Below are 17,737 nucleotides of genomic sequence, written 5' to 3' on the forward strand. Positions count from 1 at the left end.
GAGGTATGCCTGACACAGGCCATGGTATTTTTTATTCACCTCATTTAACCATGGCAGTTGGGCATTGATTAAGGAAGACTGAAGAATAGTCAATGCATTTGAGCTGTGGTGTTGATGACAAATACACACTATGGACTACCAAAAAACAAACAAAAACAAATCGGAAAAGAAGTCTGTATTGGAAAAAAGTACAGTCAGAATGCTCCTTAGAGACAAGGAATGTGAGACATTGCTCATAAACCGTGCACATGTTATTAGTAGGAACCAGTCCCTGGAGAAAAGCCAACACGCTTGGTAAAGCAGACTGGCAGAGAAGATAAGCAGGGTTCTTGAGAAGAAGGACCAAGACAATGGTCGCAACAATGGTTCAAACACAGTAACAGTTGCGAAAGTGGCCTAGGACTGGGCTCTGTTTCCTGCATGTGTGCTTCAGGCTGTCTATGAGTTGGAATGAACTTGGTGGCGCCTAACAACCACAACACCTTTAGCAATACATCTCTACATGTTATTCCATTTACTACTCAAACGCCAGGTCCTGATAAGGTATTTCAATCACCAAGTCATTGGAAATGCCCCTTTAGCCAGAGACCAGGAAGTCCTTTCTTGAGACACCTGGATTTCCTCCCTTTACTACTACTTTAAAGAAAGCTATCTGTATAGCCAGGGGATAGGGAACAAAAACTGACCAGTTCCCTCCCTTAGTGTCACTTCTACTCTCTGTGCATTGTCCTGTGCAATCACATGGGAGTTACAGAGGCCTCGGGGGAAGAGCCAAACTAAGAAATGCCACTCCGCCAAAACAACCTTATAATTCTGGACCATTTTCATTTCTGAAGCATGCTGATTTCAGCAGACAGTAAATGCTCTGACTACTTATCAGAACTCCAATTCCAATGAAGTCATCAATACCATTCTTCTAGTAGTGCTATTTTTAGCACTTTGTCTGTTGCAGGTCACTTTGTATCATTGATTCATTTATATAAATAATTCCTCAATCATCACCTCTTTCATGAGTAGAGATTATATCACATTAGCCATATAAATTCACAGCGACCTTCAAAATCCTTGCAACTGAATATATATATTATGTTGAAAATAAAACTAACTAGAATTAGGTGACTGGTTCCACATTTGATTTTAGGGATTTCCAAACAACTGTGCACTTCATATCCTTCAAATTTGTGATACACAAGTGGAATTAATTAATGTAAAACATTGTCAGAAAGGATTTAAATAATAGCAAATCTGATTCATTATATCAAAGTTAGGAACTTTATTATCAGTTTACACACTCCAATGCACCAACTGTACAACTGCTCTATGAAATGTTAAGCTTATCAGGTACTTTAAACGTGTGAGGAAACAGATATTAACCTTGATTGTTGTGAATTAAGTTTTTGAATCCATCTGTGTAGCTCATCAACATCAGCTTTCTCTACCATAAATTTAGAGGTTATTGTCTTTCTTAAAAAAGTAAATGAAAACTCTACAAGCAAGATACAGTGAAGGAGTTGCTTAGAGTCTGACATAGCACCTTACAACAAAAGGAAAATGGGATCAGTAGCATCGAAGCATTGACTTATTCATAGAATTTTAATCTCTGGCAATGATATCAAGTCTTTGATACCTAAGGAAATTGAAGACCGTTAAGATTTTAATTTGTGTTAGAGCACTGCATTCATCCTGCTAACGTCACCCTGAATCTTTTGCAACAGTGTCATGTGGTCTCTGTCCTTCAATTGTAAAGACCCAAAGTCATAGTATCTGATAACATATTTGTCAATAAGCATTAGCTATAATAAATGCATTTAGAGGAGAATGAAATGGTGAGTATTCAATTATATAGTAATCAACACTGTTTATTTGCTTTAATACTTGACAGACAACCCCTAGCTTTCACAGATTAACAACAAGCCATCTGTATCCAAACTTGACACTAATTACTAGCAAAACCACCATTAAGGTTCATTTACCAAACCTGAAAATTACAATTGGTAATTAAATTTAAGGGGTCATTTCCTTGAAATTTTAACATAATCCTGCATAAGGAATGTATATTGAAGACATAATTTTTTTCACTCTTAGAGTTTGTCCTCTATGAATTTTAGTACTACAAAAGAAAATTATCTCTTTACATCATGTTTTTTAATCATTTTATTGGGGGCTCATATAATTCTTATCACAATCCATACATACATCCATTGTATCAAGATGATAAGTACATTTGTTGCCATCACCATTCTCAAAACATTTGCCTTCTACTTGAGCCCTTAATATCTGTTGCTCATTTCCCCCCTCCCTTCCCCTTTCCCGCTAACTCATGAACCCTTCATCATTCATAAATTATTATTTTGTCATATATTACACTGTTTGAAAAATCCCTCCACCTTTTTCTATGCTGTCCATCCCTAAGGAGGAGGCCATACATAGATTCTTGTAATCAGCTCCCCCTTCCTACCCCACTTTCTCTCCACCCTCCAGACATCGCCACTCTCACCACTGATCCTGAAGGAGTCATCTGTCCTAGATTCCCTGTGTTTCCAGTTGCTCTCTGTACCTATGTATATCCTCTGGTCTAACCAGATTTGTAAGGTAGACTTGGGATGATAGTGGGGGGTAGGAAGCCTTTAAGAACTAGAGGAAAGTTATGTGTTTCATCGTTGCTACCCTGCACCCTGACTGGCTCATCTCCTCCCCACAACCCTTCAGTAAGGGGTGTCCGATTGGCTACCAATGGGCTTTGAGTCTCGACTCTGCACTCACCTACCTTTTCAATTATATGATTTTTTGATGCTTGATACCTGATCCCTTCGACAGCTCGGGGGTCACAGAGGCTGGTGTGTTTCTTCCATATGGGCTTTATTGCTTCTGGATTAGAGGGCCACTTGTTTATCTTTGAGATTTTAAGATCCCAGAAGATATATCTTTGATATCTGGGCACCATAAGCTTTCTTCACCACATTTCCTTATGCACACGTTTGTCTTCAGCAATCGTGTCAGGCAGATGTGCATCCTGGAATGCCAATTTACTAGAACAAAGTCTTCTTGCATTGAGTAAATCTTCTTGCATTGAGTGGAGGGCCAATGTCTATTGCTTCCTTAGTACTAAACTTATAAATACATGCAAATAGATCTGTTTCCCTATACTCATATAAATATATTTACATATGTACATTCCAGTCTTTAGACTTCTATAAATACCCTTTGTCACCTAGTTCTTTCCTCTACGTCCTTTGTCCTTTTACTTTCCTCTTGTCCCACTGTCATGCTCAGCCTTCCTTTGGGTTTCAGTAATTTCTCTCTGTTACCTTGCTCTTGCTGAATCCCTACCAGGCCACTCACACCCTCGCTACTGATTTTGGTCACTTATGACTCCCCTGTCCCTGGGTTGGTCAGCACCACCACTTTGCCCTCTCCTCCCCCTCCCCTGTGTCCCCCCAGAACCACTGGTCCCATTGTTTTCTCCTCCAGACTATTCATCCAGTCTATCTTATCTTGATAGATCTGTAGAGATAATAATATGCACCAAAAATCAAGCCATAGCAAGATAGGCGATGAGTGAGAACACAGTGATGACAACAAAAAGGAAACCAATTACCCATAGGAGGATAAATTAAAGAAAATTTTTTTTAAACGAAAGAAAAACCTGTAAATAGATCAAGGTCTGATTTTTGATCTCTAGGCGTGCCCTTCAGTCAGGTCCAATGGGGTGCCATGCTTTGGTCCCTGAGTCTGTCCTTTGTACTCCCTCGGGGGCTCCCTGCTCTGCTCCCATGGTTGCTCTACTGCACGCTTTTAGTGGTTTGCCTCGGTGCCACAGGGTTAGTCTGGGCCAGTCCTGGCCCTGAGTCTCCAGTGTTGTCCCCCTTAGGACTCTGGGCCATCAAGGGATGCTGTGTTTCATAGTGGGATCAGCCATATTGCCCACTCTGTCCATTGACTGTTCAGAGCAGGGATATTGTTTTTCAGGCTTGATGTAAATCATATATTTTTTTAACATTTTATTAGGGGCTCATACAACTCTTATCACAATCCATACACATACATACATCAATTGTATAAAGCGCATCTGTACATTCTTTGCCCTAATCATTTTCTTTCTTTTTTTTACATTTTATTAGGGGCTCATACAACTCTTATCACAATCCATACATATACATACATCAATTGTATAAAGCACATCCGCACATTCCCTGCCCCAATCATTCTCAAAGCATTTGCTCTCCACTTAAGCCCTTTGCATCAGGTCCTCTTTTTTTTCCCTCCCTCCCCGCTCCCCCCTCCCTCATGTGTCCTTGGTAATTTATACATTGTTATTTTGTCATATCTTGCCCTATCCGGAGTCTCCCTTCCTCCCTTCTCTGCTGTCCATCTCCCAGGGAGGAGGTCACATGTGGATCCTTGTAATCAATTCCCCCTTTCCAACCCACTCACCCTCCGCTCTCCCAGCATCGCCCCTCACACCCTTGGTCCTGAAGATATCATCCACCCTGGATTCCCTGTGCCTCCAGCCCCCATGTGTACAACCTCTGCCCTATCCAGTCCTGCAAGGTAGAATTCGGACCATGGTAGTTGGGGGGAGGAAGCATCCAGGATCTTGGGGAAAGCTGTGTTCTTCATAGGAACTACCTCGCACCCTGCCTGACCCATCTCCTCTCCTAAACCCCTCTATGAGGATATCTCCAGTGGCCGACACACTTGAGCCTTGGGTCTCCACTCTGCTCTTCCCTCTTCATTCAATATGGTATATATATATCTATATATATATCCATACACACATATATACATACATATCTTTTTTTTTCATGATGCCTTATACCTGGTCCCTTTGGCACCTCGTGATCACACTGGCTGGTGTGTTTCTTCCATGTGGGCTTTTTTGCTTTTGAGCTAGATGGCCGCTTGTTCACCTTCAAGCAGGATCTTAAAGGCTTGAAGGTACATTATATTTTTATATCAAACTAATTTCTGCATAAGACCTATTTAAAGCTTATACAAATTCAAAAGAGGACTTTTTGTTGTTGCTTGTTTTTTTTAGTTATTTTTACTTCTTCAACCTCCATTATTTATCTTTTTTAAGATCATTTTATTGAGGTTCTTATAGCTCTTATAATGATACACACATCAATTGTATTAAGCATATGTTGCCCTTATCAGTTTCTAAACATTTACTATCTATTTAAGACCTTGGTATTCGCTCCTCTCCCCTACCCCTGTCTTCCCTTCCCCCATTATCACTTGATAAATTATAAATTATTATTTTTAGATCTTACACTGACCACTGTTACCATTCCCCCATGGTTTCTGTTGTTTCTCCCAGGGTGTGTGGGGGGTCTGGTTATGTGTCCATCATTGTGATCATCTCCCCACTCCTCCCCTTCTCTCACTACCTTCCCCTTTCCCTCTTGCTGGTGCTGCTCCCATTTCTGTTCCTGAGGGGTTTATCTGACCTAGATTCCATGTGTCATGAGCTCTTTTCTGTACCTGTGTACATGCTCTGGTCTAACCTGCAATGAAAGACTGGACTGGGGCCATGATAGTAAGGGAGGGGCGATGTGAGGAAGCCTCAGTGAACCAGAGGAATATTGTGTGTTTCACCAGTGCTATACTGCACTTTGGTTGACTTATCCCTTTCTTATGACCCTTCTGGGAGGGGATGTTCCATTGTCTACAGATGGGTTTTGGATCTCTAACACCACTCCATTTCAATAATATGGTTTTGTTTGTTTGTGGTTTTCTGATGCCTATCATCACCTGATCCCAGCGAAGCCTCACAATCACATAGGCTGGTGTGCTTCTTCCCTGAGTGCTTGTTGCTCCTCTGCTAGATGGCCGCTTGTTAAACTTCAAGCTTTTAAGATGCCAACCAATATATCTGTTGATAGCCAGGTACCATCAGCTTCCTTCACCACATTTCTTGTGCACCAATTTTGTCTTCAGGGATCATATTGGAAGGGTAGGCATCACAGAATACCAGGTTGTTAAAATAAAATGTTCTTGCACTGTGGGAGGGCTTGAACAGAGGCCCCAAATCCATCCACTTCCTCAATGTATTGTCATATAAATATACATACCTATGCCAATACCTCTCTTTTTGAATGAAAATATTTCATAACTGTATTCCTATGTTTATATCCCTGTCCATATCTTTGCTTCCTATACCTATTCTCTGCCCCACCATCATGCTTGCCCTTCTTTTGCCTCTTAACAATTCCTCTCAGCCAGGTTGTTGTTTTTCAACACTCCTAGGATCTCTGCATCCTCCTTGTTGCTTTTAATTCCCTAGCTGTTCCCCAAAGGGGCCTATTTTCAATCACCTCATATGCATGTGAAAGCAAAACAATTAATAAGGAAAACAGCAGAAGAAATGATGCATTTGGATTTTGGCATTGGTTCAGAATATTGACAGAACCACGGACTATCACAAGAACAAAAAATCTGTCCTGGAAGAAGTACACTCAGAATTCTTTGATGCATGACTGATGAAACATTGTCTCATGGTGTTTGGATATATTGTCACCAGTAACCCGTCCCTAGACGGGTAAGGTAAGACGATTATCTAAAGGTGAAAGCTCCAGAGAAGGTGTAATGACACAGTAACCACAAAAATTAACTCAAATATAACAACCATCATAACGATGGCATAGAGTTGTTATGAGTTAGAGCTGACTTGACAGCACCTAACAACAAAAGCAGGTCTATAATTTGACTGGTATTTGAAAATTCACTTTTGTTGATGACAAAGAAAAGAGATCTTTCAGGCAAAAGTCTTATGAAAAAATACCTATATAAGACATAGAGCCCTTGTGTTTTAGGGATTGCTAATTAGGGTGCAGTTAGCTACAGGGTAACAGCTCAAAACTGTCAACTCCTCCAGTTGAGGCTTCCTATAAAGATTTTCCACTTTTACAACCCACCAGGACATTTCTACTCAGTCCTATTGGGTTCCTAGAGACAAAATCCACTCAATGGCAAATCTATGTGGCGTGATATATTTGCTCAAAAAGAATTCAACAGATCTTTGAATATCATATCCTGTCAAGTATCACAATTTATTTGGAGAATTCTGAATGTGTCAGAAAAAAATAATTGAAAGGAAAATATCTAATTCTAAAATCATAGGGACTTATTTATTAATTTTTAAAGCACCGTATATTTCATATAATGTGTTTTGGTACTTTTTAGGAAAGAACTAATCTGAATAATTTAAGATAGAAAATGGTGTTATTCAGATAATATTGCAATATCTTGGTATCTCTGTGGTCCCAGATCCTTATAGAGGAGCACACAGTACTAAACAGAAAGCAAAGAGACTGAACGAAAGTATCTCACAAAACCATTTGGATGCGAGTCTTGCAAAGAAAGGCGGCCCTGGAGAATGTAAAAATGCTCAGGGAAAGATATAACAACATAAAATTAAGTGCTGTTAGAAAATATTAAACGTTTCAGCAGATATTATGGTTGTTAACTGCCGTTGAGTTGGTTTCCACCCATAGTGACTGTAAAAGAGCCTGGCCCATCCTCATCTTTTCTGTACAACGCCATCCTGTTAGCCACCGTCAGTCTAGCTGGTAGAAGATCTTTGTATTTTTTTGCTGACCCCCTACTTTTCCAAGCGTGATATCCTTTTCCAGAGCCTGGTTTCTCTTTATAACATGTCCAAATAACATCAGACAAAGTTTCGCCCTCTGAACTTCGGGGGAGAATTTCATCTGTCCTTCTACCAAGACCGATATATATGCTTTTCTAACAGTCCATGGTATATCCATTTTTAAAAACTCACCTGATATATGTGAGAGGTTGTACAGATGCCTCTATCAGGTGCCTGATGATGACAAAGGCATGGGAAGTTGTCTCAGAAACACAGAGGAGAAACACTCATGGAGATCACTGGCTTCCAGATGCTGGGTAAGACCAAGAGCTAGCAACGACGCTATATATGAAATTCATGAGATTAATAATCTTACATCAGAGAAAATGGTGGTGTTATGTATTTGCCAATCACATGTGTGCAAAAGGTCTTCCTATTGCAATTTTTTGGCCATGAAAAGGTGAAAATATTCAGTTTGTTGTCTTTGTTACATAAACACCATTATATCTCTTAATCACCATGTCTTCATTTTTGTCATGTTGAAATTAAAGTGAATGAAAAAAATATCTCTCTAACAGGAGCCTGTGGAGGTCACGTATGGCCCAAAGTTATTTTTATAATTAACATTGTATTTTTGTTGATAATTTAGACCAACAAAAACATTCCAATGCATTTAGAAACCTGTAGTAGTCTGTAATTTATTAATCACTGACAGTTAATGTTAGCTTTCTAGGAATTAAAATTGAAAAGTGTTTGGGGGTAGGGAAGTCAGTATGAATTTTTTACTTTACACAGAGGAATAGAGTTGAAAAATATATCAATGTGAATGCTACATAAACCCATCATATTTTTCACTTGTCTATCTAATAATGTGTTTATAAATGGTGAACATGCTCATTATCCAGTGACAAAAACAAAAGAATAATTTAAAAATGAAAGACAATCATGTGTTTAAATGGCTAGATATTTTACATGAAAGGGATGTAAAAAGTATGAAATTTATGTAAAAGGAAAATTTTGCCTTCAATGTAGACTAAAACATTGACTAAAAGGGTTTCTTCAGCAGCAGATAAGTTTATAAATATTAGAGATAATTTTAATCATTTGTATGATTTTTAAAAATACAGCTCAATTAATATAATTTTATTATATAATATATCTCATTTTGTAGCTCCCTAACTATACTTTCTACAACTATAACTATAACTCTTTCTCTTTATATATTTATTTCATAAAAGATCACACATTTTTCTTAATATACTTTCAGACTATTTTTTAAAATAGAAATATCCATTTTACCTAAGTAGTGTCTTCAACATTATAATACATATTTGAAAATGTATGAATCTATGTAAAAATAAATGAAATATCTAAGTACTTTAAAATCCTTGGCTAATTCATCTATTCATTTGGTCAATAGGCATATTTACAATATGCAAAACATTTATAAAACACACAATAAAAGTAAATTAGTCATTACTGTGTAGTAGCTAATGTCCATCAGCTTTTTATATCTTAAATTCTGTGCTCACTTTTTAAATACAGAAAATAAAATCAGGCCATCTCACCACTCTGCTGAGCATCACAATGGATGGTCCTGGTCACAGAGGGAGAACGTGTGTGGAACTACATAAAAATTGTAAAAATAAAGCAATCATAATGCTGTAATAGGAATTTTTGGAAACTAAGATTTAATCCTAGATTTGAAGTCCACCCCTTGGAATCAACTCTCAACCAAATAATTAAATGAGACTAGACTGTAAGTGAATATCCAGGGAAGGATGTTTTCTTCAATAAAATAAACCACAGAAGGCCCAAAAGGCAGCCTTGACCAAATCAAGCACAGACAGAAAAAACTGCCGAAAGGAAACACTAATAAAAATGGGGAACTGAAGGAAGAAGCTGTAAGATTGCTGTGGACTGAGTGGATTAAAGCCAATGTCACTAAATAAAATGCATGTTAAATTCCTGAATGAAAAAAATTACTGTAAACTTTCAAACAACACTTAAAAGTATAATTAACTAATTGATTAGAAGATGAGAGCACGTGGTATTTTCAGGCAAGTAGAGGAAGGCTAAAATCCACAGCTGCTCCTTGGGAAAAATCTGAAGTTATTTGCTCCCATAAAGATTTAGAGTCTCTGTAGCACACACTTCTAGGGATAACACTACACCTACAGGTTGGGGAGAGGAGCCCATATGCCATGCCCACACAGAAGCAAACCAGGAAAGAAAGAGAGAGAGAGAGATGGTCTAGACCCCACATCAGCAAACCTCCTGCATGGAGCCACTGAGGCACAGATAGGACTTCAGGGCTGACAACAGCTCAAGACATGAACACCCCATGGCAGAGGACAATACTGGGGACACACAGCAGGGAGTTAGTCCAGTCTGTACACCCAACAATGGCGAAAACCAAGAAGGGAACATAGCAGATCAGCAATAGGAGCAGAGCAAAGCCACAAAGCCCCTGAGGAGCCTGAAAAGTAGACTTTAGGCTGGCAGGGGCAGCTCCCCAAATCCCCTAGGACTATCGGGGCGATGGTCATCAAGGTCAGAGAGCAGACCTAGAATTCTGTATGCTTTTTTGTTTGGTTGTTTTGCTAGTTATTACTATCTATTTCTTTTATTTTCTCTTTGTATTCAGTGTTTAGTTTTCTTTTTGCCTGGTCTTTTTGCATGCTATTTTTTGGTTGCCTATTTATGTATGAGAGGCATGGGAAAGGAGCATGGGGAGAAAACAACAGGAACAACTTTTCTGAAGGGACTTGGGGGAAGAAGGAGCCAGGGGAAGGGAGCGGTGGGCAAAGAGTGTCATACACAGGGGACTATCTGGAGTTAAAATCAACAATGAGGAGGCATAGTGATCTTGGGAGTATTGGAACAACATCAATCTAGTTGAAAGGAATTATTAAGAGGCAGGAAAAGGGTAAGGACTATGGTGGGGCAGGAGGAAGGTAAAAGGAAACGGGAAAAATCTAGTAAGCAAAGCTATAGATAGAGGAATAAGCATAAGTGTGTACAGATGTAAATACATTAATTCATAAAATAGAGCTATTGGTCTATGTACATATACTCATAAGGCAAAACACTAACATAGTATGGACTTCAGGCCTTTGCTCATGCCCTCCCTCAATGTAACTGGCATTCTGTGATGTTCACTTTCTGGCACAGTCACTGAAGACAAATGGTTACATAAGCAAATGTGGTGAAGAAAGCAAATAGTGCTGGCTATCAAAAGATATAGTTTCTGGGGTCTTAACGACTTGAAGTTAATAAGCAGCCATTGAGCAGAGAAGCAACAAGCCCACATGGAAGAAGCACACAGTCTTGTGTGATCATAAGTTGTCCATGGGATTGGGTAACAGGAATCAGTAGATCCAAAATAAGCAAACAAACCCCCAAACATACTGTTGGGCACCAATGAAACACACAATATTCTTCTGGTTCCTTGAGGCATCCTCATCCCCCCTCCTCCCACTATCATGACCCCAATCCTGCCATTCACTGCAGGTTATACTGGAGCATATGCACAGATACAGATAAGAGATAAGAGCTCAGGACACAGGAAATCTAGCAACAGGAATGGGAGTAGTGACACCACGAGGGCAGGGAGAAGGTGAGGAGAAGAGGAGAGGAAGAGGGATCTGATTGCAATGATCTACATATAACCTCCACCCCCAGGGGGCCAAAAAACAGAAACCATGGGGGAAGGGAGACAGTGGTTGGTGTAACAGATGAAAATAACCATAATTTATAATTTATCAAGGAGTCACAAGGGTGGGGTTAAGGAAAAGGGAGGAGCTGATACTAAGGGCTCAAGAGATAGTAATGTTTAGAAAATGGTGACGGCAACATATGTACAGACATGCTTGATGCAATTGATGTATGGATTGCTATAAGAGCTGTTAGAACCCCCAATAAAATGATCTTTTAATTAAAAAATATTCACAGTCTCAGAAAACACATATGGAATAAGTATGAGTCACAGTTTACTTCATGGCAGGTGGATTTTTGGTGGCATGTCCTCTGACCTACATTTTGTGTTACTGAGAAAACTAAGGTATATAAATTCATAGATAAATATCCATGAATCAAACATATATGTATATATCAGAAAAAAGCAAACTAGATATGCTTGGAGCTTAAGTAATTCCTCATCAAGTAACCTCTTGCGTGTCCGCTCTGTAACAGTCGGGGATGAAGACTGAAAGAAGTTTTCACTACCATGCATCATGTCTGAGCAGGCAGGACAGGATCACATCATGTCTGAGCAGGCAGGACAGGATCACTGGTCCAATGGTAACATAGTGAACTTTCCTTTATATGTATTAACAAGTATGTTTTGTGTGCTCATTTAACAATCCAGTTTAACTTCATTCTAACTTTCCCTTCTGGATAAAACTTATGATATTAATTCCCACTACTTGCATATCAATTTGTCATGCTGTGATGGCTTGTGTAATGCTGGAAGCTATGTCACTGGTATTTCAAATGCCAGCAGGGTCACCTAGCTTTCAGCAGAGCTTCCAGACTAAGAACAGATAACAAAGAACTCAGTTCCCAACATTTGAAGAAGAGGCCCCTGAGAACCCAAGAATGTATTGCTGTGAAACAATGTCAGACGCTGAAAGTCTCATCAATGGAGACTGAACATTTTTTGTGATGGTGCCAGAGGATGGGGACTTTGGATCAGAGGTCACTAGGAATGTGATTGAAGAGAAGCCGCTTTTTCAGAGTGGAGTTGACAAGGGTGACATCAGTGGTGTAAAGCAGGTGAGTGAAGCCTTCAGGAACTATTTGTGTATGGGGCAATACTCAAGGTATGGAGAAACAGCTACAACAAATAATCTGCTAATGATAGGAACTTGGAATGTGCCAAGTATGAATCCAGGGAAATTTGGAGTTATCAAAAATGAAATGGAATTCATAAATATCAATATCCTGGGCATGAGTGAGCTGAAATGGATTAATATTGGCTATTTTGAATCAGAAAAGAAAATTGATTTACTATACTAAGAATAACACAATCAAGAGGCATGGTATTCATTGTCAAAAAGAACATTGCAAAATTGATTGTGAACTACAATGCTGTCTGAGATGGGATTCTAAGTGGCTGCAAGGAAATCCAATAAATACAATGATGATTCAAATTTATGCACCAATCACAAAAGCTAGAGAATAAAAAGCTTCTGACCAAGGCATTCAGAAATTGTTCAGACATGCAATCAAGAGGCATTGATAAATTTAGGGGATTGAAATATAAAGTTGAAAACAAAGAGGAAAGAATCAAATAAAAAAAATAAATAAATAAAAATCATACTCATTGCTATTGCATTCATGTCAACTCTTGGCATCCCTGTGGGTTTCTGAGACTGCAACTCTTTAAGGCAGTGATTCTCAACCTGTGGGTCATGACCCTTTTGGGGGTTGAATGACCCTTTTACAGGGGTCACCCAAGTCATAACAGTAGCAAAATTACAGTTATGGAGTAGCAATGAAAATGATTTTATGATTAGGGGTACCACAACATGAGGAACATTATGAAAGGGCCGCTGCATTAGGAAGGTTGATAACCACTTCTTGAGGGGAATAGAAAGCCCCTTTGTTTTCCTGCAGAGATATAGTTTCCAGCATCAGAGAACACACAAGGCACCCCAGTAAGACAGACTGACGGACAAGTGGTAGAGAGGAGGACATGGAATGAGGGATGCCATTGCTGCTTTCAGGTGGATCTTGGTTGAAAGCAGAGAATACCAGAAACATGTGTACTTATGTGTCTTTTACAATGAAAATGCATTGGACTGCATGTACCACATCAAAGTAGGGAGAACCCTGGGAGAGATACGACGTCCAGAACAGACTTACTTCTTGATGGTGCGGAGAATTTAGGATTTGAAGCACTTACTGATGGGGAACGAGGATTGCCTCCTTCAGTATGGATTGCAAATGTAAAAAAGACCAAATCTTCATAACGAGGCCAATAGCTAGCATCATTTTAAATGGATAAAATATTGAAATTGTCAAGAATTTAATCAGGATAGTTTCCACAACCAATGCTCATGGAAGCAAAGCCACGAGATAAATTATCACTTTGCATTACGTAAATCTATTGCACAAGATGGCTGAGCCTCAGTCACACTACATGAAGGGCAGGGGATCTAAGCATTAGCAGTGGATCCTAATAATATGACAGCATTGACGCTTCATCACTCACCTCACAGACCTCATCCAAACCAACAGGCATGGCCAATTTTATTATCTCATATATTTATTGGCACAGTAGGTCCAAAATCAAGCCCACCACCATCACTTTAGTTTTGACTTATAATGACCCTGTATAGTTTTCCGAGACAGTAAATTCTGAACAGGAGCAGACAGCCTCATCCTATCCTCTGGAGTGGCAGGTCAATTTGAACTGCCAACCCTTCAATGAGTACTGCATCATGTCCTTGTCAACATTACAGTCTTCACACTGGGACTTGAAATAATATAGTCAATGATGAAATTCAAACACCCCTCTTCCCGGAGTGGGATGAAATGCAATGTTCCATCCTGCAATCTTATTAATGTATAGATTCTTATTTGCATACCAACGCTCCGCTTCTGAGTAATGCGTTCTTGTATGGATGTGTTACTAGTTGCAATCAGGTTAATGTCAAGTTCTGCTGGCTTGGAAGTTTTTCTGCTCTTGAGGGGACTGCTCTGCTATCTTAGACTCCATTATGGATTTTGTTCTGAGATTTTGTTCTGAGATTTTTGTTCTATGCAACACAAATCTTTCCACTCCACTTTTAGGTCCCCTTTTCCAAATCTGGATTTCTTTCAACTTATTTGTGAGAGATAATCTAAATTCAAGATGATTATTTTTTCTTATTTTACAAGTTGAATTTTATGACACCATTCCTTGATGAGATGGGTTGACACATTGCCTGCATGTGTCATGGGCTCAAACATAGGAATCATTGTGAGGTGAAAGCATGACCAGGAAGTGTTTTATTCTGTTTTACATGGGATCGCTATGGGTCGGAACTAACTCAATGGCTCCTAACTGCAGCAACAATTTTCAGAGGCCCTCTTGCTTGTTTGAATCCACTTAATGCCAGGCAACACTGATGACTCTGACTTTGGCTAAAGAGTCACTTCTTCACCTTTTCAAACCTTCCGATCAGCTAATTGGTGAGAGCCATAAAGTACCTCTGGTATCTCTCCACAGAGCACACAGGGGCTGGCTGGATCACATCTCTCCACAGAATACACAGGGGCTGGCTAGATCACATCTCTCCACGGAACACACAGGGGCTGGCTGGATCACATCTCTCCACAGAACACTCAGGGCCTGGCTGGATTCCTTTTACCTCACCAATGGTGAGTGTGACTGCGATGGGTGAACTTCTCTCCTACCACCCACGTGGTTCCTGGGGCACCTTGTGAGAATGCTATCCCCATGACCCAACAGAACCTGAGACATTTGACTTCCCATAGACCTTCTCTTGTCTATCTATCTATTAATCACATTCTAGTCTCTGCCATCTCTGCCTACCTCTTCCAAAAATCCCTCAGCCTTGTAAAGTGTGCGTTACACTATCTTTAGACAATCAAATACCAAAATATTAAAATAATAATGCAAACTGCTGGTTGTAGCCATTTCACAATTCTTCTTGATGCAGTAGATCTATGGAACTATATATGTGCTAACTCCCAATTAATTAAAATAAATATAATAAAACACTATGATCTAGACCACACAGCTTGGCTCTTGATCAAAATAGAATATAAAAGAAACTAGACAATTCTTTCTATACTGAAAATTATAATATTAACTTGGATTTTACATCGTGGCAAAAGCTTACAGTTGTATTTTTCTTTTCATATTATTAATAACAAAACAATCAACTTCTATCCCCAATCAGTTAGGGTGATGATGTTACATAAAAGTGCAAGAGAAAATATTTATACATTTAAAAAAATAGCCACACCATTTCATTCATTATTATCAATGTCATGTCTTCTTTGCCTTAACCTATGTATATATTATCTTAAACTGAACTAAACAATAAGTTACAATATTGTGCACCATGAACAATGAATTGGGTAAAGTTGACCATATATTAGCTTAGTAAGCCTTATTTTTATCCATATTTAAAAATGAGACTATTGCTTAGAGAAATTAATTTCCTTTCTCAAGATGAAAGGGTCTAAATAGCTATTTCATATCTGAGAATTTGGCTGCAGAATGTTGCTGTTATAAAGAATTTTATATTTATGTTCACATTGATTCAACCGGGAGCCATGAAGCATTTTCTGTGGAAAACACTTTGCTAGATGTGTGAGTTGGATGTCTCTACAATTAACAGGTCTTCAAGGAGCTATTAGTTCAAAAAGTAGTGATAAAATATAAAAATATGTGAGGGAGCAGACTGTGACTATTCTCCAGAGTGACTGCTACATCACAAAATATAATTCTTTCCTTTTTTGATTTACATTCTATTTTTTCCTAATTCTTACTGTGGTTATATAGTTTTGTATACAATGCATGAATCATTTTTCTCTTCCATTAATAGGAGGAAATCAAGAATGTGTTGATAAATGTATACACTCCCAAATTAGGAGCTAGTGAAACGGCCTACCCTTCCTGGAACGACACTCTCCCCTGCTCTTCTGACTCAGATGCAGAGTGCAATGAAACCTGCTGACATCAGCCTTCTGGCCGGATTAAGAGATTTGAGTCTTCAAAGACTGAAATTCCTACTCTGTTTCTCACAACCTTGTGACCTGGACAAAGCTACCTGTTTAACTCTCTGCCATAGTTTCATCCACAAAGAATGTGCATAACAATATTCCTAACTGGAATACAAAGTTGAAGAGAGTTAATTTATGTAAAATGCCTTAATGATTAAAAACTCTTGGCCATTGAGTGACTACAAGGATTCCATGTGGGAGCAAACAGACTAATCTGGCTCCCACAGAACGGCTGCAGGGTTTGCACGGCTCGACTGGTAGTCAGCAGCCTACGTCCTAACGCACAGGGTTACCAGGGCATCTTTAAAATACAATAGGTATGTTATTTATTATATTTTTACCATTAAAGATAATCAAACTTGGCTGAACAGATGTCTTAAAATATATATTTCATAGTCAAATGTTGGTGGATCTTATTTTAATAGCCCATTTTGAAACTTTATTTGAACTGAAAATACTCTCATCAAAGTGAGCAAGTGTTTTTAAAAGTTCCCATTTTAAGTGCGAAATTCCTAAAGTACTATTTTTATTTACATGTCATCAACTTATTCAACACACATCGATGTGTTTTCTCTCTGAAACATATATAAATCATATTTTGTGGGGTTTTTTTCCAATCAAAATCTTGTGATTGTGAATCCAAAAGTAAGGCCCCTAGTCCTCCGGTTCGCACACCCTGCTGCTGCAGTGAGGTGCAGCGAAGCCAGCTGTGACTCATAGCAATCTTTTACACAATAGAGTGAAACGCTGCCCAGTGCTGCCCCGTGCTCACAATGGTTCTTACTTTTCAGTCCATTCTTGCAGTCGCTGTGTCGATTCATCTTGTAGGCTGCCTTCCACTTTGCCATCCAATTACAGAGACCAGTCTCTCCTGATAACCTATTCAAAGTACATGAGGTGAAGCCTCAGCCCTTTTGCCTCTAAGGAGCATTCTGGCTGAACTTCTACTGTTTGTTCTTTTGACAGTCCATGATATTTTCAATTATCTTCACCAATACCATAATTCAAATGTATCTATTCTTCTTTAGCTTTCCTTAACTGATGTCTAATGTCCATGTGCATATGAGGCAATTGAAAAGACGACGGCTCAAGTAAAGCATACCTTAAGTCTTTGTGTTAGTCCAGGTAGACTAGAGTAACACATTTATAAACATGCATGGGTGAATAAGAAAGACTTTTGTGTACAAGAGCAATTGAAAATTGAGAAAACATCCTAGCCCAGTCCAGATCAAGTCCTTAAGTCCCTTATTAGCCCATATGTCTGATAGCAATTCTCCTTCAGACTCCTGAAACACGTGCACTGATGCCACATGCAGGACGATCACAGGCCAGTGGAGGGAAATCTTGATTCAGTGGCATTGTAAGAAGGGGTCCCCTTGTGGTTCCCCCAGCTCCACTCTGGCT

Source organism: Tenrec ecaudatus, chromosome 2, assembly GCF_050624435.1.
Source record: "Tenrec ecaudatus isolate mTenEca1 chromosome 2, mTenEca1.hap1, whole genome shotgun sequence".
Taxonomy (NCBI): Eukaryota; Metazoa; Chordata; class Mammalia; order Afrosoricida; family Tenrecidae; genus Tenrec; species Tenrec ecaudatus.